Source organism: Mauremys reevesii, linkage group 1 (genome assembly GCF_016161935.1).
Source record: "Mauremys reevesii isolate NIE-2019 linkage group 1, ASM1616193v1, whole genome shotgun sequence".
NCBI lineage: Eukaryota > Metazoa > Chordata > Testudines > Geoemydidae > Mauremys > Mauremys reevesii.
This window is the reverse complement of record NC_052623.1, coordinates 138,226,288-138,252,296: the sequence shown is the minus strand read 5'-3', so window position 1 is coordinate 138,252,296 and position 26,009 is coordinate 138,226,288. Positions and strand designations below refer to the sequence as shown.

Sequence of the window (26,009 nt, the reverse complement as noted above, 5' to 3'; positions counted from 1 at the left end):
TGTGTATAAAAGAGGGAATCAGACTCTAAGAATTGTTTTTAAGCACAGCAGCTACAAATCATGATTTTTTAAAGTCATGTCTTCCCATTTTATAGCCCTGAATTGCTAAAGAGGATGTTTTGTATTTTCTCTTTAGTTTCCCAGATTTCACAGAGATTTTTCTCTACTGAGGTTTCATTACTTAAAACCTCTTTAACATCCTTACTGTGAGAACAAACTGATAAGCAAATAGCCATATTTACAACTAACACCACCCTCTGATAAACTCAACTTCCACAAGTCAATTGAAGCATTACAGCTTTAACCAGGCAGTACTCCATCAGGGTTTGCAGCCTGCAGTAAATGGAATTTTTATTCCTAAATCATTCAGGTGTTTGAGGGTTTGTCTACACTTAGGGCTTGGCTACACTTACAAGTTGCAGCGCTGGTGGAGGCTTTCCAGCGCTGCAATTACACCCCGTCCACACTTGCAGGGCACAACCAGCGCTGCAACTCCCTGGTTGCAGCGCTAGCTGAAAACCCATCCCGGCAGGGGTATAAGGAGTGCAGCGCTGGTGGATCCAGCGCTGCTCAGCAGGTGTGGACACTCACCAGCGCTTTACCTGTCCTCCAGGGAATAAGGAGCTATCCCAGAATTCCTGTTCAGCCACTCTGCTCATCAGTTTGCACTCTACTGCTCTTGCCTCAGGTGACCAGCCCTTTAAATGCCCCGGGAATTTTAAAAATCTCCTTCCTGTTTGCTGCAGCCAGGTGTGGAGTGCAATCAGTTAATCTTTCCAGGTGACCATGCCTCCACGTGGCAAACGAGCCCCAGCATGGAGCAATGGCGAGCTGTTGGACCTCATCAGTGCTTGGGGGGAGGAATCAGTGCAGGCACAGCTGCGCTCCGGCCGTAGGAATTACGATATCTTTGAGCAGATATCAAGGTCCTTGCTGGATAGGGGCCATGATCGGGACGCACTGCAATGCAGGGTGAAAGTTAAGGAGCTGCGGAGTGCCTATTACAAAGCCCGCGAGGGTAATCGCCGATCCGGAGCTGCCCCCACGACCTGCCGTTTTTACAGGGAGATGGACGAGATACTTGGGGGTGACCCCACTGCCAATCCCAGGATAACGATGGACACTTCTGAGCAGGCTGGGGGACAGGAGGAGGAGGCGGAGGCGGCGGGGGGGGAGGAAACCACGAGTGAAGCTACTGGGATGGGGGAAGACACCCCAGAGTGGGCATGCAGCCAGGATCTCTTCTCAAGCCAGGAGGAAAGTACCCAATCGCAGCAGCCAGCAGTTGCAGAAGGACAAGCAGAGGAGCGGGTTAACGGTAAGCGGCTTTATTTTCTGGGTGGAAATGTTTCTGGAGAAGAAGGGGGTTATGGCTGCATGCATGCCAGCCTCTAGATGTGGAATAGCCCGTTGATGTGGTCTATCACGTCGCGTAATCTGCTTCAGTTATCTCAGCAAAAGTTTCAGCCAGAGCGTGGGCAATATGCCTGCGCAGGTTTATAGGGAGAGCCACTGTGTTTCTTGTCCCAGTCACGCTGACGCGTCCGCGCCACTGTTCCGCGAGTGGGGGGGAATCATTTCTGAACACAGGGAAGCCGCGTAGGGTCCCGGGCGGAATCCACATTGCTGTAAAAGAGCCTCCCGCTGTCCCCTAGTGACTCGCAGCAGGGAGATATCTTGCAGGATTAACTCCTGTGAAAATGTTGGGAGACTCTTTAGTGAAGAGATAGGTAGATAGTGAAGATCACCCCTGCAGCTGCATCTTCACTCAACCCTCTATCACTCCAGATTACCCAAGCAACCAGCCCCCTCTATCAATCAAGCCCCACTTCTCCTTCTATAAGCACCCTCACTCACCATTTCGTGGCTTCTGTCGTGTTATGCGTGTGGGAAAAGAATGTTAAAGTGCAAACTCCCTCCGTGTAACAATTCATGTCTGGAGATAGTGGATACAATGCTGCCCCTGTTAAATGTTTCATTTCTACAGTGACCTTGACTCCTGGAGTGGGCAGATGTTCCACAGCACAGAGGCTACAAAATTTGAGAAGAAATCCCCGAAAGAGCAAAGAGGAGATGCTGAAGACTGTTCTTCAGCACTCTGCTGCAGAGAGAAAGGAACTGAAGGAGTGGCGAGAAGGAAAGCATGATCCGCCAGAGACATTGGCGTAGAAACGCTGTGGCAAAGAAGAAAAGCACAAACCAGCTGCTAGAGATCCTGTCGAGCCAAGCGGACTCTCTCAAGGCAATCTTAGCCATGCAGGCAGAGCAGTCCCGTGCTGCCCCACAGCCCCCCCCGTCCCAAAGCTTTTTTCCTTGTGCCCCAATGTCAGCTCAAACCGCCTTTCCCCAGCATTCAGTTTCTTACCACCACCAGCTGCCTCCACCACCTGTTCTTTCACCAACCAGCCCTGATACCTACCACCCTTACCCTCTGCACTCAACCCCCATAACCATGCAGTATATGCACCCTGAAGTGCAGGAATCGTTAAACAGCACTCCAGACAGGACACATGCAAACTTGTGACTGTACAGTTCACCAACCCACACCCCTTCCCTCTTGTGTTCATGAAATGTGTGTCTGTCTGTCTGTCAAGGAATTTTTTTTCTTTACAATAAAACAATTCTTGGCTTTGAAAACAGTCTTTATTATAGCAGATAGTGAAAGATACCTTAGCCCAGTAAAGAAAGAGGCACTGCAAATCATTTTAGGGATAATAGAATAACAGTGTAAACAGTGCAATTCACTCCCATGCAAGTCAGCAAACATTACTGTTGGCTTTCAGCCTCAAATTCTTCCCTCAAGGCATCCCTAATCCTTGAAGCCCTGTGCTGGGCCTCTCTATTAGCCCTGCTCTCTGGCTGTGCATATTCAGCCTCCAGGACTTGAACCTCGGTGGTCCATGCCTCACTGAATGTTTCACCCTTCCCTTCACAAATATTATGGAGGGTACAGCAAGCGGATATAACCGCGGGGATGCTGCTTTCCCCCAAGTCTAGCTTCCCATACAAGCAACGCCAGCGTGCCTTTAAACGGCCAAAAGCACACTCCACAGTCATTCGGCACCGGCTCAGCCTGTAGTTGAACCGGTCCTTGCTCCTGTCAAGCTTCCCTGTATAGGGTTTCATGAGCCAAGGCAGTAACGGGTAAGCGGGGTCTCCAAGGATCACAATGGGCATTTCGACGTCCCCTACTGTGATCTTCCTGTCTGGGAAAAAAGTCCCTGCCTGCATCTTCCTGAACAGGCCACTGTTCCGAAAGATGCGTGCATCATGCACCTTTCCAGGCCAGCCTGTGTAAATGTCAATAAAACAGACACTCACAATGGCGCCAAACGTTGCCGGAAAGACAGAATGCTGGGATGTGAAGCGATGCACCACGGGGCGTTGGAACAGGAAGCGGAATGACCCACACACTTCCTTCCCCTTCCCACAATACTCAGCGCCAAAACGGCGCCAAAACGGGACGAGGTGTTCTGTGGGATAGCTGCCCACAATGCACCTCTCAATACAGCGCTGGAAAGTGCTGCAAGTGTGGCCACACTGCAGCGCTGGTAGCTGTCAGTGTGGCCACACTCCAGCGCTGGCCCCTACACAGCTGCATGACCAGCGCTGTAACTCCCAGCGCTGCAACTTGTAAGTGTAGCCATACCCTTAATCTGAATTAATTTTCAAGGTAGAATTTGAAGAGCAATAGCTATTCCCGAGTGCCTTGTTCAGGTTTTGCTTAATCCACTTTTGAATTAAGATAAACCAGAAAGTACTCAATTCCATAATAAGAGAGTGTCCATACATAGTGTTATTCCAGAAACATCTCATGTATAGACAATTCCTAAATATAGTTCTAGAAACCTCAGTTTAGGAGGCTCCTATTTTTGAAATTTTTAACCTGGATGTATAAACACGCTCACAATAACTGTTAAATGTACTGAAAGTCTAAATTAACTTTTATTGTTAACACTAACAAGTTTGTTTTGAAGTGACCAAGATTTTATGCTACTAAGAAAACTTTCATAAAGATACAATTTTAGAACTCCAGATGCTTCTCCCATTGATTATTATGTGATTAAAGTTACATAGGTAGTTTTGCAGAATCAGGATTATAATTTTCAATATTGTGTTATGTTTTTCAACACAAGTTTAATAAAATTCAAATAAGATCCTTCTAAGTAGAGGCATTTTTAAAAACCAAGCATCTTAGTTTGTTATAAATTTCAATCTAAAGTCACAATAGCACAAGTTTTCAAATTTCAATTTTAAAAACCCAAATGATTAAAATAATGGGTCTAAATTACTCCCACTCTGTTTAATGTTTTAGTATTAGATTCGCCAACTGGTATTCTCTTTACCTGTTTTGAACTCTAAATTTATATTTTGTTTTCAAACAGTTAATATCTATGATGTATAACAGCAAACGCAAAGAAATCAACATATTATGTCAAGAGAGACTAGCGAGTGAGGTAGTATCTTTTATTGGACAAGCTTTTCTTGGTGAAAGACAAGCTTTCGAGCTATACAGAGCTCTTCAGGTCTGTGTAGCTTGAAAGCTTTTCTCTTTAACCCACCTTGTGTCTCTAATACCCCAGGACCAATACAGCAACAACACCACTGCAATATTACATCAAAAAGTATTTACCTTGATTGTTCAGTTTAAATCATCATTCAGCATCTGCAAATGAGGAGACATTAATTTGCAACATGTGTAACCAATTTGTTTTAGCCAATTTTGCTTTAAGAGTAGCTAAGCATATAATAGTAACTTGTAATATATATCAAGAGATTGTAAGTGCACATTTACTCTGATAGTTCATATACCATCACCAACACACAGCATACCAATTGGTTTAAGGATGGATAGATATACAAATCCGTTTTTCTATAACAGTTTTGTAAATATGTAATACAGGATTCATTGTCATTCCCCTCTCAAAAAGGCAGCCCCAAAACATGAAAACCTACCATGAAAAGCCATACACACAAGAAACTGCAACCCCACTACTACGCTTTCATACTCTATCTCAAGACTCTTCTCTCAAGCCTCCTCTCCACCTTTAAAAATTAATCTAGAGTAAATAACAGGAATGACGTGGAAAAAGATTAGATCACTGAATTCCAAACCCCTGCAGAATAGTCTCCAGAAAAAGGTCATATCAAATATTGAACTTATACCACATTTAATTTTGACTGCAAAACCAAAAAAAAAAAGTAATTTAAAATGTCCCCCACTCCAAACACACAGTTTTGTGATTCTCAGAAACCGTTTTTCTAGGTTGGTCCTCAACCATCACTAAAATCTTGGGAAAAGCGACAAAGTGTCCTGTGGCACCTTACAGACTAACAGACGTATTTGAGCATAAGCTTTCATGGGTGATGAATCTGACGAAGTGGGTATTCACCCATGAAAGCTTGTGCTCCAATATGTCTGTTAGTCTAGAGGGTCCCACAGGACTCTGTCGCTTTTTACAGATCCAGACTAACACGGCTACCCCTCTGATACTTAAAATCTTGGGGAAACCTTGCTGCATTTTATTAAAAATACAGACATCTGTGCAACAACTGCATCTTTAGATCGTGATAAATTTGCATCTTTATCCTGTTAAGTGGATGCTTTAATATATACAATATGTACAGTACATCAGGAGCTTTTCATTTAAAGTTTCCTGTCTTGAACATTTAAATTCACAGTCTTGATATTGAATTAAGGGTTTTACATTTAGTTTGATTTATTTACAAATTAATCAAACATTTTCATCTGCTGGCAAACTGGAGAATGCAACATCATAGCAAAGGCACTATAGAAAATACACAGCATATGCCAAATCCTGTAGTTCCCAGGCCCTTCTCTAGTCTGGCTATTGCACCATTGAAGGTAGCTGGGCTTTTCTAATGTTTATTAGAAGAAAGAAAACAAAAACACAAATAGGGAGCCAGGAAAACCACCAATTAGCTTTCCCTTTTAAGTGCAAATGAACTTGAGAAGCAGTCCAGCTCCTTTATAGATACTGAAGCCAGGATGAAAGATACCTAATAAAATTCACTGCTTGAGAAATTCTCGTACAGGGGTGGCCAACCTGAGCTGGAGAAGCAGCCAGAATTTACCAATATACATTGCCAAAGAGCCACAGTGATATGTCAACAGCCCCGCATCAGCTCGCCCCCGACCCCAGTGCCTCCCACCCACCAGCAGCCCCGCCAATCAGTGTAGGGTGACCAGATATCCCGATTTTATAGGAACAGTCCCGATTTTTGGGTCTTTTTCTTATATAGGTTCCTATTACCCCCCAAGCCTCTGGCCCGATTTTTCACACTTGCTGTCTGGTCACCCTAAATCACCACCTCCCCCCTCCCTCCCCCTGCTTCCCGATCAGCTGTTTTGAGGCATGTAGGAGGCTCTGGGGGAGAGGGCATAGCAGGCTCAGGGGTGGAGTAGGGGCCTGTGGCAAAGCCAGGGGTTGAGCAGTGAGCACTCCCTGACACATTGGAAAGTTGGTGTCTGTAGCTCCAGCCCCGGAGTTGGTGCCTATACAAGGAGCCGCATATGGCTCTGGAGCCATAGGTTGGCCACCCCTGTTCTAGTAGTTGAATATATGAAGCCTATTCCACACTACAAGTAAAAGTGTCTTTGTGACCAGTTTATGACCTTTCTCTACTCTTGGTACAAATAATGAGTGCCCACTTTTCATCAAATTGTGGCTGACAAGTATGCATTTTGTACAGCATCTAGCATAATAGCTCATCAAATTTTGTTTGGGGACTACAGATATGGCTACAATACAGATAAATAATATTTGTTTCCACATCTACCATGCTGCCTAATCATGTTCATATCAGTGCATTCTAACTGAAAAAGAGAGCAGCTATCCCATACCATCCCTGCAGAGAATAGAATGCAGGGAGGGTGTGTGTATAGAGCACCATCAGCACATGAAACAATGCACTGTTGGATGTCCAACCACACAGCTGATTACATAGGCCCTCTAATCCCATGGCCAGAAAATAAGGCAGCAGGAAGACAGGGTGGGTCAATTTAAATCACCGACTTAAACAGGCAAGCAGAAAACAATTTAAATAGTTTTTAATCTTGTTTCCAATTGTACTTTTTAGGGTTTTCTTTCCTAAAGAAAGGTTGATTCTCATTGGCTGGTAACCATTAAAACATGTTGATTTGCAGGTTCCTAGATTAGTGTTTTTGTTGTATGGTTGCTGGTGAGTATTTGCTTCAGGATGGGGGCTGTCTGTAAGCGAGGACTGGCTTGTCTCCCAAGACCTGTGAGCGTGAGGGATCATCATTCAGGAACCTATCCTTGCAACAAAGCCGGTTGCCAACTCTGTCCACATATCTATTCAAGGAACACCATCTTAGGACCTAATCACATCAGCCACACCATCAGAGACTATTTCCCCATGCTAATTTTTTCCCCTACTGTTACTCAGACCTTCTTGTAAACTGTTGGAAATGGGCCATCCTTATTATCACTACAAAAGTTTTTTTTTCTCCTGTTGCTACTAGCCCACCTTAATTGATTAGTCTCATTGTAGTTGGTATGGCAACACCCATTTTTCATGTTCTCTGTGTATATATATCTTCCTACTGTATTTTCCACTTCATGCATCTGATGAACTGGGTTTTAGCTCACGAAAGCTTATGCCCAAATAATTTTTTTAGTCTCTAAGGTGCCACAAGTACTCCTAGTTCTTTTTTTTAAGTAATTATATGTCTTAATGCACAGTTAGATTCTTAATGTTTCCATTTTTATATTAGAAAATGCTGAATGATGCATTTCTTATATACTAGATTAATTTTTTGCTAATGATTTGTGTCAAGTTCTATTTGGATGGAAATTGGAATACAATTAAAGTGTGCAAAAAAGGATTTTATTTTTGTATTAAATTAAACTACCTTAAATGTGCTGGATACATAAGAAAAATGTATGAAAACATACTTTACCTTTAAAACTAATTGATTTATTAAACAAAGGAAGCATTATCTGTAGGTAGTGAACTGAACTGATTGTTTCTGGTCATCATGTCCTTCAGCTATTAAATCAGTAGTTCTTATCCTCACACCTAGTTTTTATTCATATATTTTGGAAGAAAAACACTTCCCTGCTTTTTCAATTCTCACTCAATTTCTTAATTCTGAATGAACTAACCAATGAAATGAACTAGTTGAATAAACTGAAGTGGAGAAAAAAATTCTCTCTGCAGCCACAGAGGAGAATACTAGTTCAAAAGCTGGTTTAGTGACTTCCACAAGTTCAATGGTCTGAGATCTTTAAAACTGAGCAGTACATATCTGTGACCTCATATTTAATTATTTTAATAGATTATTGTAAATTTAGGCCTTACACAGCTTTAATCATTTTACATAGGTTTATTTTTTAAAATGTATTTAAATAAATTATAAAATAAAAAAAAGTGTTTAAATCATCAATTTTTATCCTGCAGGAAGACAACTGTGTGCCTTGCTGAGCCTTTGTCTGGAGCAAAACACTAACTATAATACTAACAATAATGTGGTATGTAAAGGCAACTGTGTTTATAGTCCACTATGCCATTAACTGATTACAATTTCAGTTAAAAGTTATAATGTGAGTAGAGCCAAGGAAACCACCAAGCTTCACAGGTGTCCGGACCAATTTAAACTTGGACTTTCTGAGTAAAAGGGGTAGCAGGAGGTGGGGCTCTAGGGAAAAAATGTGGCAGCTTGTGGCCCTCAATTTATTTATTTATTTGCAACAGACTAGTTCAGGGCCCTGAACTAAGGTGAGAGTTATAATTGGAACCCACTATTACTGAAAGGAGGGAGATGGGGTCCCAAGTGTGACCCTTTAATTACGTTTTTAAACATATTCAAAATACAAGAATAGACTAGAAAAATGTGTCTATAACTAGAGCAGATCTGAAATTTTCAGGTGAAAGTTTCACTGCAAAATGCTGATTCATGGAACCTGACATGTTTCATGGAAAAACATTTCAGGTTCAGTAAATTTTCTTTGAATTGCAGGCAGGGTTTTGATGGAACCATGCCTGATTCCCAGCTGGCTCATGTGGGTATCAGGAATCTGCAATCCAAAGCAGCTCCACAATGCAATCTGCTCCATGGTGAGGCTTCTAGAGTCCCTGCAGTAGAGCCTGGAAGCCCTGGCTTGAACTGGAGTTTGGCTCTGAGCTCTGCACAAGGGTGCCTGGAAGCCCTGAAAATGGCAACTTGAGCAGGTGTTTCAGGCTTTCCAAGCTCCCCATCATGCAGCTGGGAGCCTGGAATTCCTAAGCAACAGCTCAGCTGTGGCTTCTGGGGCTTCTAGGCTCCCTCCTGCCAGAACTGGGAGACTGGGTCAAGCTCTCAGGGTCTAGGCTCCCAGCACTGCAGCATGGATCCAGAAGCCCCGAGAGCCCCAACCCATGCTGCAGCTCTCAGGGCTTCCAGACTCCCTGCCACTGAGCTGGACTCCCATGCCAGCAGGCTCCCCAGGCTGCAGGAGTCAGACAGCACTAGGAGCCAGTTAGCCCCGGAGTTTAGAAGCTCTGGGATCCCAGGCCCCCTAGGTCCTGGGGCAGCCCACATGGCAACAGTTTTAATCTTCTAAATGTTTTTTTTTTCAGAATCTCCATGTCACAAGAAATTTCAAAATGTTGACATTTCCCAGGAACCTGGACTTCCAAATTTTGGCCAGCTCTAATTATTATAACCCTTTCCCCTACAATGTTCTCTAACCCTTCTACTGTGAACTATTTTTCTAATTGGAAATACCTTATTAGCCTCCCCAGCCCCTTTTATTTTGATTTTTTTTAAATAATGATACTTATAACCATAAGCCATAATGCTTATAGCCACAGCCCAACAGCAATAAGCTATCCCAGGAATAGATTCTTGGCTATTGGTACACTGAGGGCTTGGCTACACTTACAAATTTGCAGCGCTGCAGCAGGGTGTGAAAACACACCCTCTCCAGCGCTGCAAATTGCGGCGCTGCAAAGCGCCAAAGTGGTCAAAGCCCCAGTGCTGGAGCGTGGCTCCCAGCGCTGTACGTTATTCCCCACAGGGAGGTGGAGTACGGACAGCGCTGGGAGAGCTTTCTCCCAGCGCTGGCGCTTTGACTACACTTAGCGCTTTGAAGTGTAAGTGTAGCCAAAGCCTAAGAGTACTTTCAGCTTCATGCCTCTCAACCAAGACTTTAAAATATCCTCCTGCATATTAGTGATGAATGAAGTTGGAAAACGGACACAATTTCCCCAAACTCCATCTTTCATATCATGATATGGATAGTAGGTACCAGGTACATTTTTCAAGCCTTGCTGCAGAATACATAGGATTAGAGACATGCACCTATACTCTACTAATACACTGCAAGGACAACGTTATATGAAGAATAGAATTTTCAAATGAACAGAAAAACAATGATTTAATATGTTTGTGAGTAACTCCATAAAGCTAATATACTAGACCTGAACCAATTCAAAATCCCAGTAAGATTGTGAATGTCAGTGAAAGAGCATCAATACAATTCCAAATGTTCTCAGTCCATGAGTCCCTCTATATTTTCCAAGCAACTATGGCACATAAACTAGAATGCTTTTTAAAAGGCTTTACAAATGAAGCAGTGCTACAGTACGATTTTTTTTAAGCAGTCATGATCTTCATGTAGAAATAGGCAAAGAAAAACAGTATTTTCAAAAGAATCTATATACAGAGCTAGAACATATTTACATTTCTGACTAAATAAAACCTTTGTCTGCCCCTTTTAGCAAGTCAGCGATATGAAAACATGAACAGGAAAAATTAAAGCCACAAGTTCCCCTTAAGATATGCACGGAAGTTATACTACAGAAAAATAAAGATGGTATGCAGGCGTTGAAGAGTTAAAAGATTTGGGTGGCTAAAATAGCTTTTGAGAGAAGTGTTTGTTTTTGCTTTTCATTTATAACAAATTGAACTGCAAACATGTTCTAATTACAGGTAATGGTTTTGTATCCAGGTTGAGTCAAACAGTTATTTAGAGCCATCATATTCAAGACTGCATCAGACGATTGTCTTTACCAAGCCCCATTAAACATTTAAGAAAAAATTTAGTTTATTTTCAAAATTATAAAACCTTTTCAAATGGTGAACACTCAAAGAGCATTCTTCCTGAAGTGTTCATGTTTTTCTGCCAAATCTCATTTAAACGGAACTTCAGAATTCATGAATTCTTAATTAAATTTTTAATATATCCATACAATATTAGTTTGAAACATGTTATTCATGATCTATAGTGTAAAGCTTCATACAAGGTAGGATAGTCAATAGTTTAAAGAGACACTGACAACTTAAAATAATTTTGTCTGAAAAAAATTACCTACTACTGTTATACCACATAAAACTTAAATACAAGGATGGGAAATGCCTTTGACAACACTTTGTCTAGGCCATTTCCATGTTAAATCAAAGTATAGTTCTTGTGTTTGAGAGAGAGGGTTACATTCAGACAGCAACAGAAGAGAGAAAAGACACTGTAAAAAAAAATACAAAAGTAACTCTGAAACCACAAAAATTGCCTAAGACACCCCTCTACTCCCCAGGATCAGTAGGTATCTGGAACTCCTTTCAGGTTTTTGTTTTGTTTTTGAGTAAGCTAAAAAGCTTGTTTCTCTCACTAACAGAAGTTGGTCCAACAAAAGGTATTATCACCCACCTTGTCTTTCTCTGTATTAAATTAATGATCCTTTAGCACTGTAGGAGAGAAGGAATGATTTAACCCATTACCTTACTGAGCTCAATCCAAGTTTTATGCTTTTAAAAGTAACTGTCTTACACTTCAGCCAATTATGTGCTTATAATTTTAAGCTAAGTAAGAACTGCACTGTTTAAATGGCTGCTCTAAAAGTCAGTTTGCATTTCAAAGTCAAAGATTGCAAGAAGCTCAGAGGTAAAGAGGCACACCAAGAAAAATCTGCAAGGGAAAGCTGAAATGTTAAATAGTTAACACCTTACATGCATTTAAAGTGGTTCAGCTAAGAGCCATTTCCCCTCACAATTTTCAAGTATGTTTAAAGGAAACTGAAGGACAGAAAGGTTCAGCAACTTCTTTGAGGTTCCACAGGAAGTCCACGTCATAAATGCCAACAGAAACTAGCTATCTTCACTCTTAGGCTGTCAACAATAGCACTTTTGTTCATAAAACTTTTGGTGGTCAGGGGTGTGAACCTCCCTTCCCTGACTGACATAAGTTTCACCAACAAAAGTGCTGGTGCGGACAGTGTTATGTCAGCAGGCGAGACTCTACTGCCACTTTGTTGGGGGTGATTTAATTATGCTGGCAGGAAAGCTCTCTCTCACTAGCATAGAGCAGCTACATGGGAGATCTTACAGCAGCACACCTGTAGCAGTACAGCCGTGACTCTGTAAGGTCTATAGTAGCCTTGGTGCAGTGTCCTTTCCCTCAATACATGATTCTCACTGAAGAACTGTAGCATGGCATAATATAATAGATTCTTCTGCCGTTTATCTCTGAGGGTATGGCTACACTTACAAATCCGCAGCGCTGGTAGTTGCAGCGCTGGTCATCCAGCTGTGCAGGGCCAGCGCTGGTGTGTGGTCACACTCACAGCTACCAGCGCTGGTGTGTGGCCACATTTGCAGCGCTGTTGGCAGTGATGCATTATGGGCAGCTATCCCAGCATTCAAGTGGCAGCAACGGTGCTTTTCAAAAGAGGGGGGTGGGGTGGGGCGTAGTGTGACAGGGAGCAGGGGGGAGAGAGAGAGAGTGGACTTTTGGAGCCAACACTGTGTGTTAGCTTCCTGTCTTGAAAAATCAGAACATGTTCCCGATCCCTTACCTTTAACTCTTAACTGCAAACAGCCTGCAGCCAACACGACTCCCTTTCTCCCCTCTGCCCCCGCTGTTTCTGTCAAGCAAACACTCACTCCCTGCCTGCCTCATTATCTCACTTGATTGTTCACAGATTGATCACAGCAAACAGGAGCTGTGTTTGTAGACAAACAGCTCCAGGATCAATGGAGCTACGGAGCTCCAGCTCAGAGTTCACAACAAAACAAAGAGAGGCTGCATAACAAAACAAAGAGAGTAATTTATAAAAGCATTCTGGGATACATCCTTATACCCTGGAGGCCAATCACAGCGCTGGTGTGTGGCCACACTTGACCAGTGCTGGAATCCTTATTCCCCATGCTGAGTGAGGTGTACGGCCAGCGCTGCAGCCAGGGAGTTGCAGCGCTGGAAGTGCCCTGCAGGTGTGGCCACTTACTAATTGCAGCACTGGTGGAGGCTTTCCAGCACTGCAACTCACCAGTGTAGCCATACCCTGAGAGTTGTAGTACATCAAATCCTTTTTAGAATTTAGCAGTCCTCTGCATACCTCAAGCCTGAAGGCTCTTCAACCACTAGGTTCTATGGACTCTAGATACCAGTAGGTTCCAAATAAACACACACAATTCCAGTAACTAAAGGAGGAGTCCTAACAGGCAGGTAAGTAAGCAAGTAAGTTCTGCAAATATACTAGACTCAAGCTTTAGGCTAGTCTACACTTAAAATTTAGGTCAACCTAGCTACGTTGGTCAGAAGTGTGAAAAATCGAAACCCTGACCAACATGGCTATGACATCCTAACACTCAGTGTAGATGCAGCTATGTTGACAAAAGAATGCTTCCATCAGTCTAGTTTACTGTCAATCAGGGAGATGGTGTTCCTACAAAAAAATTCCTTCAGTTGGTGTGAGCTGCATCTATGCTACGGGGTTATGCCGGCATAGCTGCAGTGTCATAGTTATGCCTGTACAGTCCCCATTGTGTAGACATACCCTGAGCGGTTAGTTACAAAAGAAAATTTCCAAATGCTGCCCTTATGAATACTGCAAAAAGTTGATACAAAGCTTATCCTTCAGGGCTACCAGTCCCCTGTATGTCCACTCCTCTCTTTAAAGAAGATTCAGTTTTAGGGCTAGTCTACAAAGTTGCACAAGTTTAACTAAAGATATTACTTTAAACCGATTTAGTTAAAACTTGTACAGAAGACTTTGTGGACACTTAGGGCTTTGTCTACACTTAAAAGCTATTTAAATCCACAGCCTACTTCAATTTTAATTATCTATTCTAGAATAACTCCTTGTGTGGGCACACATTCCAGATTAAGAGCGTCCACACAGAATTGTTCAGGAATAACTATTCCCAAATAGCTCCATGTGTAGCCCTTATTTCAGTTTCTTATATCAGTTAGGAACAGGTTTAAGGTAACAAACAACAGCATCCACACAGATTTTTAACTAACTTGATTTAATTAAACAAGTGCAAAATAGTTTGCAGACAATGCTATAGGCCCTTGGTTTCAGATTTAATCTAGCTTCATCCCTGGGTACAATTCACTGGTCAGCTTGCTGTACTGATAGTTCACATGCTCTGCTGGACAGCTTATCACATGTGTGACAGGCTACCTGAGCCTCTCCTATGGCAACTCTAGTGTGGTTTCTTCTCTGTATTGTTCCCTGCTCTCAGCTGATTATGACCCAGCTACCCTGCCCACTCATTCCTATTACCTCTGTTGGTTACAATTACTTTTCAGGGCTCACCTGGCCATCTCCCATTCCATGTGGCTGCACAGCTACCTCCTGACTGGGAAGTCTTACCTTCCTCAGCCCTACCATACAACCATTTCTTCTAGGACAGCTCCACCTGACCTCAGATCTCCTAAGCTCTATCTACAGCCATCAATGAGACCTGCTACCTGGTGGTCCCTTTGCAGTCCACTTCTCAGCAGCTGCCTCCACCCTGCTGCTACCCACACATCAGCAGATTCTCTCTGTGCCTGATAATTTCTTGCCCTGGGATGTCATTTTCTTTTCCTAGTAACTCTGGCTAACACAGTGCTCTCTATCAGCTAGATCAGCGTTTCTCAAATTTAATTGCACTGTAACGCCCTTCTGACAACAAAATTACTGCACACCCCCATGCACTGTGTTGCTCTAGAACAGGCCTGCACAACATGCGGCCCGTGTGGGGGAGGGGAGGTGAGCTCACTGTGTGGCCCACAGGGGGTGAGTAGGCAAGCCAACGGCTGGCCGGCGGGCGGGGTGGTGAAGGGGCCAGTAGAAGGCTGGAGAGTGAGGGTGAGCCAGCGGAAGAAGGTAAGAGGCCAGGCAAGTGAGCTGGGGGGTCCTGAGTGGTGTGGGGGGGCAGGGCTGGTGAGCTGGTGGTGGAGGGCTGCGGCAGTGAGCAGGCAGGCAGGTGAGCCAGCAGCGGGGGCGGGGCTGAAGAGGCAAGAGGGCGGGGGGGGGGGGCAGGTGAGCCAGTGGCAGGGGAGGGTGGGCTGAAAGTCAAGCGGGTGGGCAGGTGAGCCAGCAGTAGGGGAGGGGAGCTGAGGAGGCAAGCGGGTGGGCAGTGGCGGGGGGTGAGTAGGTGAGCCAGAGGTGGGGAGAGAGCGTGCAAGGAGCCGAGCAGGCAGGCAGTGGTGGGGGGGCAATTGGGAGAGGTCCCCGACAGTCCCAAATGTTCAAGTAACTGCCCCAGGGTGGTAAAGAAAACTGGGTCATTAAGGCTTGACGGTCTCTGCAGGGAATCACTGCTAATCCCAGGACCAGATAGGCTGCTGTGTTTGGATCAGGGGTTCTTCAACTTTTTCATACTGTGGAAAACTGGTGAATGCAGGGACTGCCTCACGGGTTGATGTGCCTGTCGTCACTGCAGCAACTGCTTCCATGGAAAAGCCACCTTAGGAGGATGTTTAAAATGTATATTTAGCTTCTTTCTATCTCGCAGTCAGAAGAAGCTGGCTCCATGTGCACACACCCACCTCTCTGAACTCAATCCCATCACATTTTGGGAACCTGTGCAGCTGAGTCTGTCCCCAGCAGTGCAAAGGCAAAGTGAGGACAGGATCAAATCAAATGTCCATCCTCGTGTTAGAGAAGAGAGAACTATGACATACCGCACATAAATCCAAACCACTTCATTAGCTGGAGAGTTAAGCTGTAAATTTTAGAGGAGCCCAGTTAAAAGCCCATTAACAAATCTCACTTACAAATACTCGACAGCTTCCCTAAAATCCCAAAGGCAGCACAGTCTAGAAATGAACAGTTCAGGGATCCAACCCCACAGCCATATCATTCTTTCCTGTTCCTCACCATTCCGCCTTCCCTGCCCTGTCCCCCTCCCCACCCCAAGAATCCTAGCCACATCCCACCTGATCCAGGCCCCCACCTCTTCCTCTGCAGAGCAGCCCTTGACACAGAGCCAGGACTCAGCAGAAGGGCAGTTTAAATAATGTACAGAGTCAACGTTATAAACATGACACAGGTCTTTGTGATCCCCCAGCTCTCCCCCAGTAACACCCAGAGGCCCCCATGTGACTCAGCCAGACACCTGGTGTTTGGGGCCAAGCCATTTTGGGGGTAGGAAGCTAGGAAAATGTTCAGAAAGGGAATGATGGATATTTCTGAAATACCTTAGTTGCAAAACCTCTTTTCTGAAGGTTACCAAACCTCCAAGACAAATCCTACCTGGCATAGCAGAGCTCAGGAGATCTAGTAATTTTTTGGAGAAGTTACATAGAAGTTAAAAATGGATCTTAGTTGTAAGTTAGGATCAGTCTGAACTATGGAGTGGCTACCACTGGCCCATTACATCCGGGTGAGCATCTCTATAGCAGCATTGGGCCTGATCTGGTCTGGCTCCCATCCCCTCTCCAAGGTTTGCATATGTCTGGAGGTGCTGCCTTCCATGCCTTCCTCATTCACACCTCACTCATTCAACAGGGCAATTGATTACAAAGTGGGGGAAAGATCTTACTCTACTTCTAGCAAAAAGACATTTTTCTTTTACCCTTAATTATACTACCTCAGGGGCCCCCTATGTATTGAACCTTGGTAATATGTTAAAGTCATATAAAAATTATACAAAAATGCATAATGCAGAGATCTATCTACAACTGCATTGACTGACTGCTGTGTGAGTCACTGAATGAGGCTTTATTTTGGGGGGGGGGGGCGCGAGTGGGAGGCGAGCGGGTGGGCAAAGAGGCAAGCAGTGAGCCAGCAGAGGTTCTAGGGGTGGACATGGGGGTTTCTGGCAGGGAGAGAGGAGGTGAAAGGAGGCGAGTGATGGATGGGGGACTTACTAGGAGGGACGCAGCAAGCCAGCAGAGGGTCAAGGGGGTGAAGAGAGGTATGATGGTGGGACTGAGCGGGGAGGGGGTGGGTCCTATTTTACTGCTGTGATCTGGTCACCCTATGCATGCTGTTTCTTCCCTCTCTACACTACAGGCTTCCACACACTGTCAGTGCCCTCCTAGTGTGCCATACGCGGTGAGATAGCTCTTCTCTGTGAGTGTGAGACTGTGAGTGTTTCCCTGGTGTGTGAATTTATTCAACAAAATCTTGAGCTTCATAATGGATACCATGAGTGAAAAGAAAAAGAGAAAAACAGAATCAGAGCACAGAGTTTTCAACACTGAATGGATTAATAAATACTTATGTACTGTTTCCAAAGACAAAATACTGTGCCTCATGTGTTGTGAAACGTTAGCCGTTCCGAAAGAATACAACCTTCGGTGGCACTTTGAAACTAAACATCCCAATCTCGCCAAATTGAACCCAAATGAAAAAATAATGAAAGCAGCCAGTTTAGTGAAAAACCTTAGGGGAGAACAGCAAATTTTCAAGAAAGTGAGCACTGAGAATGATACGGTTACTAAAGTAAAGGGGGGCAGGGCGCGACGCTGGGGAAGGAGGGTACATTTCTGCGGGGCAGGCAGCACTGGGGTGTGTGTTGTTGTGTTTCGGGGGGGAGCGGGTTCCAGCCCTCAGCTGTTTTCTTTGGAGTAATATGGCCCTCACCCCTTTACAAGTTGTACAAGCCTGCTCTAGATTCAGAGCTGGTGTTAGGAGGTGGCAAGCAGGGCAATTGCCCAGGGCCTCACGATGCTAAATTGCTCAGGTTTCTGCTTCAGCCCCAGACCATAGTGCGTCTAACATCGGCCCTGGCAACCCCATTAAGATGAACTCAGGACCCACTTTGGAGTCAGGATCTAGTTTGAGAACCACTGCATTAGATAGCAGTTCTGCACCCTTGCTCCTCCCACTACGACCTGTAGACCAATCCTCATCATAGTTGAGTGAATGGTTTACCCAATAACAAGCCAATGGTAGCTTACTACTGTGTTTAGTTAATGAAACTCTAGAGCAAACTGAACTTGAGTAGAAACTGATGCATATAGCAACTTTTGGTATACTAACTATCTTGTCTCTCTCTAGTGGCAACAAACAGCACTTATGGGATCACCTAAGGTATCTGAATTACAATAAATGCAGAGTTTGCACTGGTCATGATTACATTCTGCACATCAGTTGCGAAGATGAGGGCTCACAGGTCAAAGTAAAAGTTATTTGCTGAACCATACACATATCCTAACCACTTTTAGTACTTATCACAAGACCTACCTATTAGCTAAAGCTTTCCTTTTATAAAAGAAGTGTATTTTAAAAAGCAAACAGAACTCCATAGGAACTGGGAAGGGTGAAGACCAAATTTTCTGTGACACCAACATGGATAATTAAATGTAAATCTAGTTTACCTATTATACTGTTAGATGCTACAGTGATGCCTGTTATATGAATCCTGTGAGCAACTCCCTCTCCAGTGCTTGCCTCTACAGATGCTCACAGGTTTCTGAAGCAGCACTAGTATGAAAGTGACATCATTTAAATGTGAAACCAAAGTGGATGCTGGCAGATTCAGTACTTGACACTGGATTTTGAACAGCAGTGAAATTGTTACTGGGGTTTTAAGTGTATGCAGAGTCAGAAAGAGGACACTACATTCTTACATTTGGAAAGGGATTTTTTTAAATGAAAGCTTACAAATCACCAAAAATTGAAGTTGTATGTCCCAGTCTAGCTAGGGAGCGTCACGCCTGCCCCTAGCATGTAAGCTACTGGAATTTCCCCATCTCGGTAATTACCTACTTAAGATCAGCCTTGTTAGACTTGCCCTTACAGTTACTTGGGGGAAAAGTAGCTTTTCAAACCACACTGTTTAGGGGACCAAAGTCTGTCTTCCTTCTCAGTCGGACGACAGGAAAATCCCTTCGAGAGGTGCTAAGAGCCAGGGAACAAACCCCGCAGAAGCCGAGCGAGCCTGTGACGGGCTGAGAAAGCGCCCCGGAGGTAAAGGGATCTGTCCCACAGTCACGCGATCTCTAATCACGCCACATTTCATTACAGCTCACAAGCAGTTTGAGCAGCAGCTTGACTCTCAGTCCCCATCTTGTTTTTCTTGTTTCCAGGGCCTGTGCGCTCAGCCAGCGCCCCCGGCCCCCGCAGCGCCCTTCACCCCGGGCCCGGCGCCACAAGCCAGGCCCGGAAAGAGCAAATGAGAGGTGGGGTGAGGTGGGGAGGGGGGGGCTCCCTCCTCCTCCCCTCCCGGCCCCGGCAGGCCGCGAGCGCAGACACCGCCCGAGCGCCGCGCCGCGCCGGGAGGCAGCGACTGGCGCAGGCACCCCCGGCCCGCAGCGCCCGGGGCCAGGAGCGAACCCCGCGGGGGGGGGGGGAGCGGCCGCCTGCACCTGCCGGGCCGGGCCGCCCCGCGCGCTCAGCCCCCGCCCCGGCTCGAGACGAAGCTCCGCGCGCGCCGTTACCTGCCGGGGGAGGCGCCGCTGCTGTCGGAGCCGGGGCTGCGCAGCTCCCGTCCCGCCGCTGCAGCCACCAGCTGGTAGGGGAGGTAGAAACAACATGGCGGCGGGGGAGGTGGTGCCTCTAGGTCATGTGACCCGGGCCGGCCCCCAGACCCCGCCCCCCGCGCTCACCCCCCGCCCGGGCTGGGGCGCTGCTGTGGGAGGGGCCCGCGCGCCACTCTGGCAGGAGGCTCCGCCCCCAAACTGCGGTAATTGGTGCCCTCCTGACGGTGCCCCGCCCCACTCCCCCACATCCGCCGCAGGCTCCTGGACTCCTAGACTGTCAGGGCTAGAGGGGAGCTCAGGAGTCATTTAGTCCAACCCCCTGCTCAGAGCGGGACCAGCCCCCAGGCTGGTTTGGCCCCAGATCCCTACATGGCCCCCTCCAGGACTGAACTCACAACCCTGGGTTAGCAGGCCAATGCTCAAACCACTGAGCTACCCCTCCCACACCCAGGCCCCCACGGGACGCCTGGGCTCAGCTCTGCACCCCGGCAGGTTCCCAGCCATGGCCCGTGTGATGCCCCAAGGAAACGACGCTCTTGTTCCCCCCTCACACCTACCACCCATTGCCTTCCTCTATCCCATGGCCCCCACCACCGCGCACACCTCTCGCTACTAGATCCTCTTCCCCCCAGCAGCCCAAGCTGCCCCCCAGCTCCCTCCACATACACATGCCCTCCCCTAAGGGGCACTGTGTCCCCAGAGGCGAAAGTAAGCGGGTCCGGCACAGCATACCAGCAAGAGCCAGTACGCCATGCTGGACTGCACCGGCTTCCACAGCAGCTGCAGGCAGCCCAGAGCCCTTTGAATCCCGGCCGCGGCTGAGATTTAAAGGGCTCAGAGCTCCCTGCTGCTGCGCACAGCCCGGAGCCCTTTGAATCCTGGCAGTGGCTCCGGCGGCCGGGCTGGAGTCAGGATTTAAAGGGCTCAGAGCTCCCTGGGGCTGCGGGCAGCCCAGAGCCCTTTGAATCCCGGCCCTGGCTCTGGCAGCCGGGCTGGGGCCAGGATTTAAAGGGCTCGGGGCTCCCCTCAGCGGCAGGAGCTCTGGGCCCTTTAAATCCCTGCCCCAGCCCTGCAAAGCTCGGGGTTCCCCCCAGCGTCTGGAACCCCCGGCCCTTTAATTTGCCCCTGAGCCCAGGGAGGCTCCCAGCCACCTCTTCAGCTGGGAGCCCCTGGTTGATTTAAAGGCCATGGGTCTCCCAGCCACAGCTGGTGCCCCAGGGCCTTTAAATCTTGAGAGGCCACACCTTTTCCCGATGAGGCCTTGCCCCGCTCAGGACTCTGGCAGTACCCGTAAGTCCTGTGAGTTACTTTCACCCCTGTGTGTCCCTTCACCCCATGCACACACTCCTTCTACCCTCCCCCCATTCACACAGCAGCCCCCGCCCTCACACTGCAATTCAGGCTGTCATTGGAGGGTGCCAGAACTGCTCCATTTTCCAAGGTCTTGTTCCCTGCTTTTGGAGGTTGCAGCAGCACCAAGGCTAAGGCCATAGCAGAGCACAGCAGCTGCGTGGAGCCTCCAGATCAGTCCATGAGAAGCAGTCATACAGGCCACTGAAGGAGGGGAAGATCCTATCCTGACTACCAGACCATATGGGTCATGAGTAATGGGGAGGCATCCCAGTCACACTGTCTCGATTGCTTTACTTTTACAACTGCCTTTGTACAGACTCCTGTTCTCCTAATTGCCCTGATCTTTCTGTGAGGGTGACGCAGCACTTTTATGCTATATCTTTTGCTCTGTCTCTGTTGTCAGACCATTTCCTATACCTGAATCACTTCAATGAATGTTTTTTTCTAAAATAAAAAAGGTTTGCAGACTTTTATCTTTGTTGAGGAAAAACACATTGAGTCATCAGCAACCCAGAAGCAGCAGCCTGGCACTCAGATTAAAATTCTTATTTCTCTTGTGCTCAATTGTAATTCAGGATGAAATGGGCTCACCTTCACTCTAGTCTTGAATTCTGGCTCTGTGGGCACTCCAGAGTTGTATCATCAGGGTATCAGGCCACAGGTCTTTCCCCGCTTATTTTGTTATCCTGTCTTCCTCACACCCCACTGTGCTCTGCTTGTTTGTCTCCCACCCAGCGTCTTATGTTTTAGACTGTAATCACTTTAGGACAGGGACTGTTATTTGTATCACACAAAAGGCATTGACCTGTTTGGCCTCTAACAGTAGCACTCTCCATAGCATGACCCCCCAGTGATGCTAATGAGAGATCAGTCAGGCTTTGAATATGTTACACACCTACCTTCAAAAACATTAGACAATTAGGGCTGCATTGTGCTTAAAAAAAAAGGGGGGGGTGGAAATCACTGTCCCAAAGAGCCTCTAGTCTAATTTTAGGCAAGATGTAACAACTGGGTTTACCATGCAATATAGTTGTCATGCACAACTCCCATGCAAACAGTTGTAGCCAGCATGATTTTGTACTCAAAGGTGAACAGGGCCATTGTTAGGGGGCTGGTCAGGAATTTTATAAAGGCAATTCAGAATTTGGGTTGCAATAAATCGGGTTGCTAAACATTCTTAGTTGCCACAAAGGCTGAATACCATATTCTTGTTTTAAACACTTGTATCTCAAAAACCATATCCCTGCTTAACATTTCCTTACTAACTTTTTCAAAAGAAGATACTCTGACAAACCTGCCCAGAAGTCACCAATCAACTTCTGCAGAGCATAAAAACTAAAGATCATGGACTAACTCATTTACTAATCCGGTCGTAGTACACCGAACTGCTGCAGTCATCACAGTTTGGATCAAATGCTTGGCTCCTAGTTTGTGAGGTTGACAGAATTAGAAAGCAATCCAGAGGCAATCTGCTCAGCCTATGAGGGTGAGAGAACCTTTTGTCTCTGTTGAGAAATCCCGTGGCCACTGGCTGGAGCTGCAATTGTGGACACAAAAAGGAGACACATTCGCTCTTCTTGGTCAGAAAGAGGTGGCTACACCATTGGGATTTGGGGGGAATGGTGGAGGGAACTAAAAAGGAGGTATAGGAAGTGGGGGAATCTCAAGTAACACATCAGAAGGCAGAAAAAGGGACGCTATTTGATTCAGTAGGTAGTAGTACTCAAAGACATCTGTGTGCACATCTCTATCTTTCTGCTCTTCCTGCCAGTAACAGTCCTGTAAGCAGGCAATATATTCAAACAGACAGGAATATGAGCTCAGAGAGTAGGCATCTTGTAAATTTTAGTATCCTTGCATTTTCATAAGAACTGAATTGGCAGGAAGAGTAGAATGACTGAGTGACATCTGTGTCTCTATCATCACAACTTATCTAGTGCTCTGGAATTATTGTTGGGTTGCCCAGCTATAGATGGGATTTTAAAATGTTTGCCGTCACTGTGTTAGAGAGCTGAAAATGCTAATACTACCAGGGAAATACTTATAGAAATGCCTTTAGCAGGAAAGGGGTGTGTCTCTGTTTTCACTTTAAAACAATTAAATATTCATCTATAAGGAACCTCAAAGATGATGGCAGGAGGTGCTGGCAGAATTATTGGTGTATATATATGCTATTCTCTCTAATCATACTCAGGAAAGAATTGATTAGGAATGTGGGAGGCCAGGATAGGACAGATACATCAAGTACAACAAAACAGTATTTCATGAGATGAAGAAACACTGTGAGGGTTTTTGATTAATTTTATTATCTAACTACACATTTTATGACATTTCTTGAGAGCAGTCCCTGTAAAGGCAGCTAGTGCTGATAGCTCTTCTTCATGAAACATATTCAGCACAAGAGTCCCACTTTTAGGATAAGTAGATCACAGTGAGTGTCCCCCAGGACTAAGGAAAAAACAAAGTGGGGTACGGTTATCAAACAGGCAATCCATCAGACAACTTGTTGGAAGAATCCTCGATTTATGTCAACCTTTCCAAGCTGTAAAGGGATGTTTTATAGCACTGGAAAGACAAAAATCTCCCCTTTCCAAAAGGATACACAGTGTTTGCTTCTAGCCCTGGATTGCCCTCAGCTATCAAACTTTGAAATCATAAAACTTTAATATACAGAAGAGCTATTTGGGGGCATTTTTAGAGGGTTTTTTTTTTAATTATTAGTTGTATTTTTCTCTCCATCTTAGGCCTGTATAAGCAGGTGCATGGCTGCAGAGCATTTTGGATTTACAGAAAATGCCAATGAAGGGCAAAAACAAATGTCAAAACATGCTATTTATAGAGTGCTCTTTCATAAACTGGATTTTTTTTAATTTAGTCATTTTAAACAAAGTTGACAGTGTCTCTTTAAGTAATAAACTATATAGCCAGAAAAAAAATCTGAGCATATTAGTTATACAATAATCTTTTCATAATGGACCTGTTCCTGCAATGCCTCAGTGAGCCTTTTATGGGAATACAGAATCAGGTCTAATGTGAATAATTAAATCAGGAACAGAAACCTGAAAATTTTTGAACATATTTACAGAGGTCCCCAATATCATCAACTGAGGTCCATGATTACAGGTTGAAAGAAAGTGTGTTTGAAACACGTGCTATATAAAACAAACTCCATTTACTTTAGTGATTGGATTCGCCACTTTTACAGCCATCTCCAAAAATATTTTGGATCCAATTAATGTCAAGGCCTAACAAAAGAACCATTCCATTATCTAAAGGAATAGACGTCTGCTAGTGGCAGACGTAAATGCTGCAAGATCATTAACATAGTCAAGATAGAAAGTACAGGTGAATGTGATGAGCCTAGGCCAGGGGTCTCAAACTCAAATGACCACGAGGGCCACATGAGGACTAGTGCATTGAGCTGAGGGCCGCATCACTGACACCACCCCCTCGCTGCCTCTGGCCCCGCCCCCACTCCACCCCTTCCATTAGGCCCTGCCCCATTCCAACCCCTTCTCCAAAGTCCCCACCCCAACGCTGCCCCAGGGGGTGCAGAAAGGGTGCAGGGTGCAGTAGGGGCTCAGGGCAGGGACAGGAGCTTTGCAGGGTGCAGCAGGGGCCTCAGGGCAGGGAGTTGGGTGCAGGAGGGGTGCGGGATGCTGCAGGGGGCTCAGGGCAGGGAGTTGGGTGCAGGAAGGGTGCGGGGTGCAGCAGGGGGCTCAGGGCAGGGAGTTGGGGTGCAGGAGGGGTTCAGGGTGCAAGCTCCAGCCCAGCACCACTTATCTAGAGTGGCTTCAGGGTGGCAGCGGCACGCACTGGGGCCAGGGCAGGCTCCCTCCCTGCCTGTCCTGGCCCCGCGCCACTCTGTTCCAGGAAGTAGCTGGAACCGTGTCCCTGCAGCCCCTGGGGGAGGGGGAGGGGCTCAGGGTTCTGTGCGTCTGCTGCTCTTGCCATCCCTCCAGGTACCTCCCACGAAGCTCCCATTGGCCGCGGTTCCCTATTCCCGGCCAATGGGAGCAGCGGGGGGCGGTGCCTGGAAGGAGGCAATCAGGAGTGCCTGTGCCTCCTTCCCCCTCCCCTCGAAGGGATGTGCTGCCAAGCTGCTTCAGAGAGCGGCGCAGGCCTCACAGCGCCACAGGGGGCAATCCCGCGGGTAGGCACGGGGAGCTTGGCGGGCCACATGCAAGAGCGTGTTTGAGACCCCTGGCCTAGGCCCATCTCTATTTAGCACATGCTTAACTTTGAGCAGATACATAAGCCCCATTGAATTCACTGAAAGTTAAGCACATGCTTAAGTGCTTGCTAAACAAGGATGGACTTAAGCACATAATCACAAAAATTAGCACAAATGAGATCATGGTCCATGACCAGGGCTCCTAGGCCCTACAGTAATAAATAACAGTAATAATTTGTTGAATTTGGAATTTAATAGTATTGTAGTTGTCATTTAAAACCCTAAGATTTTCACGACCACTTACTGAACTGGATTTTAAAATTTGTGGAAAAATAAGCTCTTAATGATTTTGAATTGGCACTCTTCCCTTGGAGTCAGTGCTTACCCAATATTACAGTACAATATGAAGAGGTGTTGTGCTGCGGAAGTGCCATATTGGATAAAATGTAAGACCTAGGTCTTGACCACTGTTTGCAAAGGCTGCATTTCAGTGATGAAGGAAATGATTCCTGTGATTTGTTTAGGATCTTTCAAAATGAAACTTACATTGTAAGTTATATAACATAACAACAACATTTGTATGTTTGGAAACTGCCACTTTTTTCTTTGAGACATTACTTTAAATAATAGTTATTGTGCCTGAAAGAGATTTTGAAACCTGCTGGGAAATATTAAACATTCTATTTAAAAATAAAATTCCTAATATAAACTGTCTTATAGTATATATCTTCTGTATTTTGTTCTCTTGACCTATATAGCAAAGGATATTGGCAATAAATAAACTAACAAATACATAAATCATGATCATGGCCTCTAAT

General features: G+C 45.7%; 1 protein-coding gene across 6 annotated transcripts in view; it reads right to left on the bottom strand.

Annotated features, from left to right (window-relative positions):
• The window catches only part of RAB9A (RAB9A, member RAS oncogene family), a 57,202-nt gene that overhangs the window by 19,871 nt on the left and 11,322 nt on the right, over nt 1–26,009 (bottom strand). Inside the window, exons 1-2 of one of the 6 annotated variants that reach the window (XM_039548021.1) lie at nt 19,623–19,761; nt 4,634–4,666 (exon numbers count right to left, since the gene is read on the bottom strand). The gene's annotated coding sequence lies outside the window, so the exon portion shown is untranslated. Of the gene's footprint in view, nt 1–4,633; nt 4,667–4,956; nt 4,978–14,562; nt 14,582–18,951; nt 19,321–19,622; nt 19,762–26,009 lie in introns of those variants that run through there. The other 5 variants (XM_039548042.1, XM_039548064.1, XM_039548053.1 and 2 more) reach the window with 5 other exon arrangements.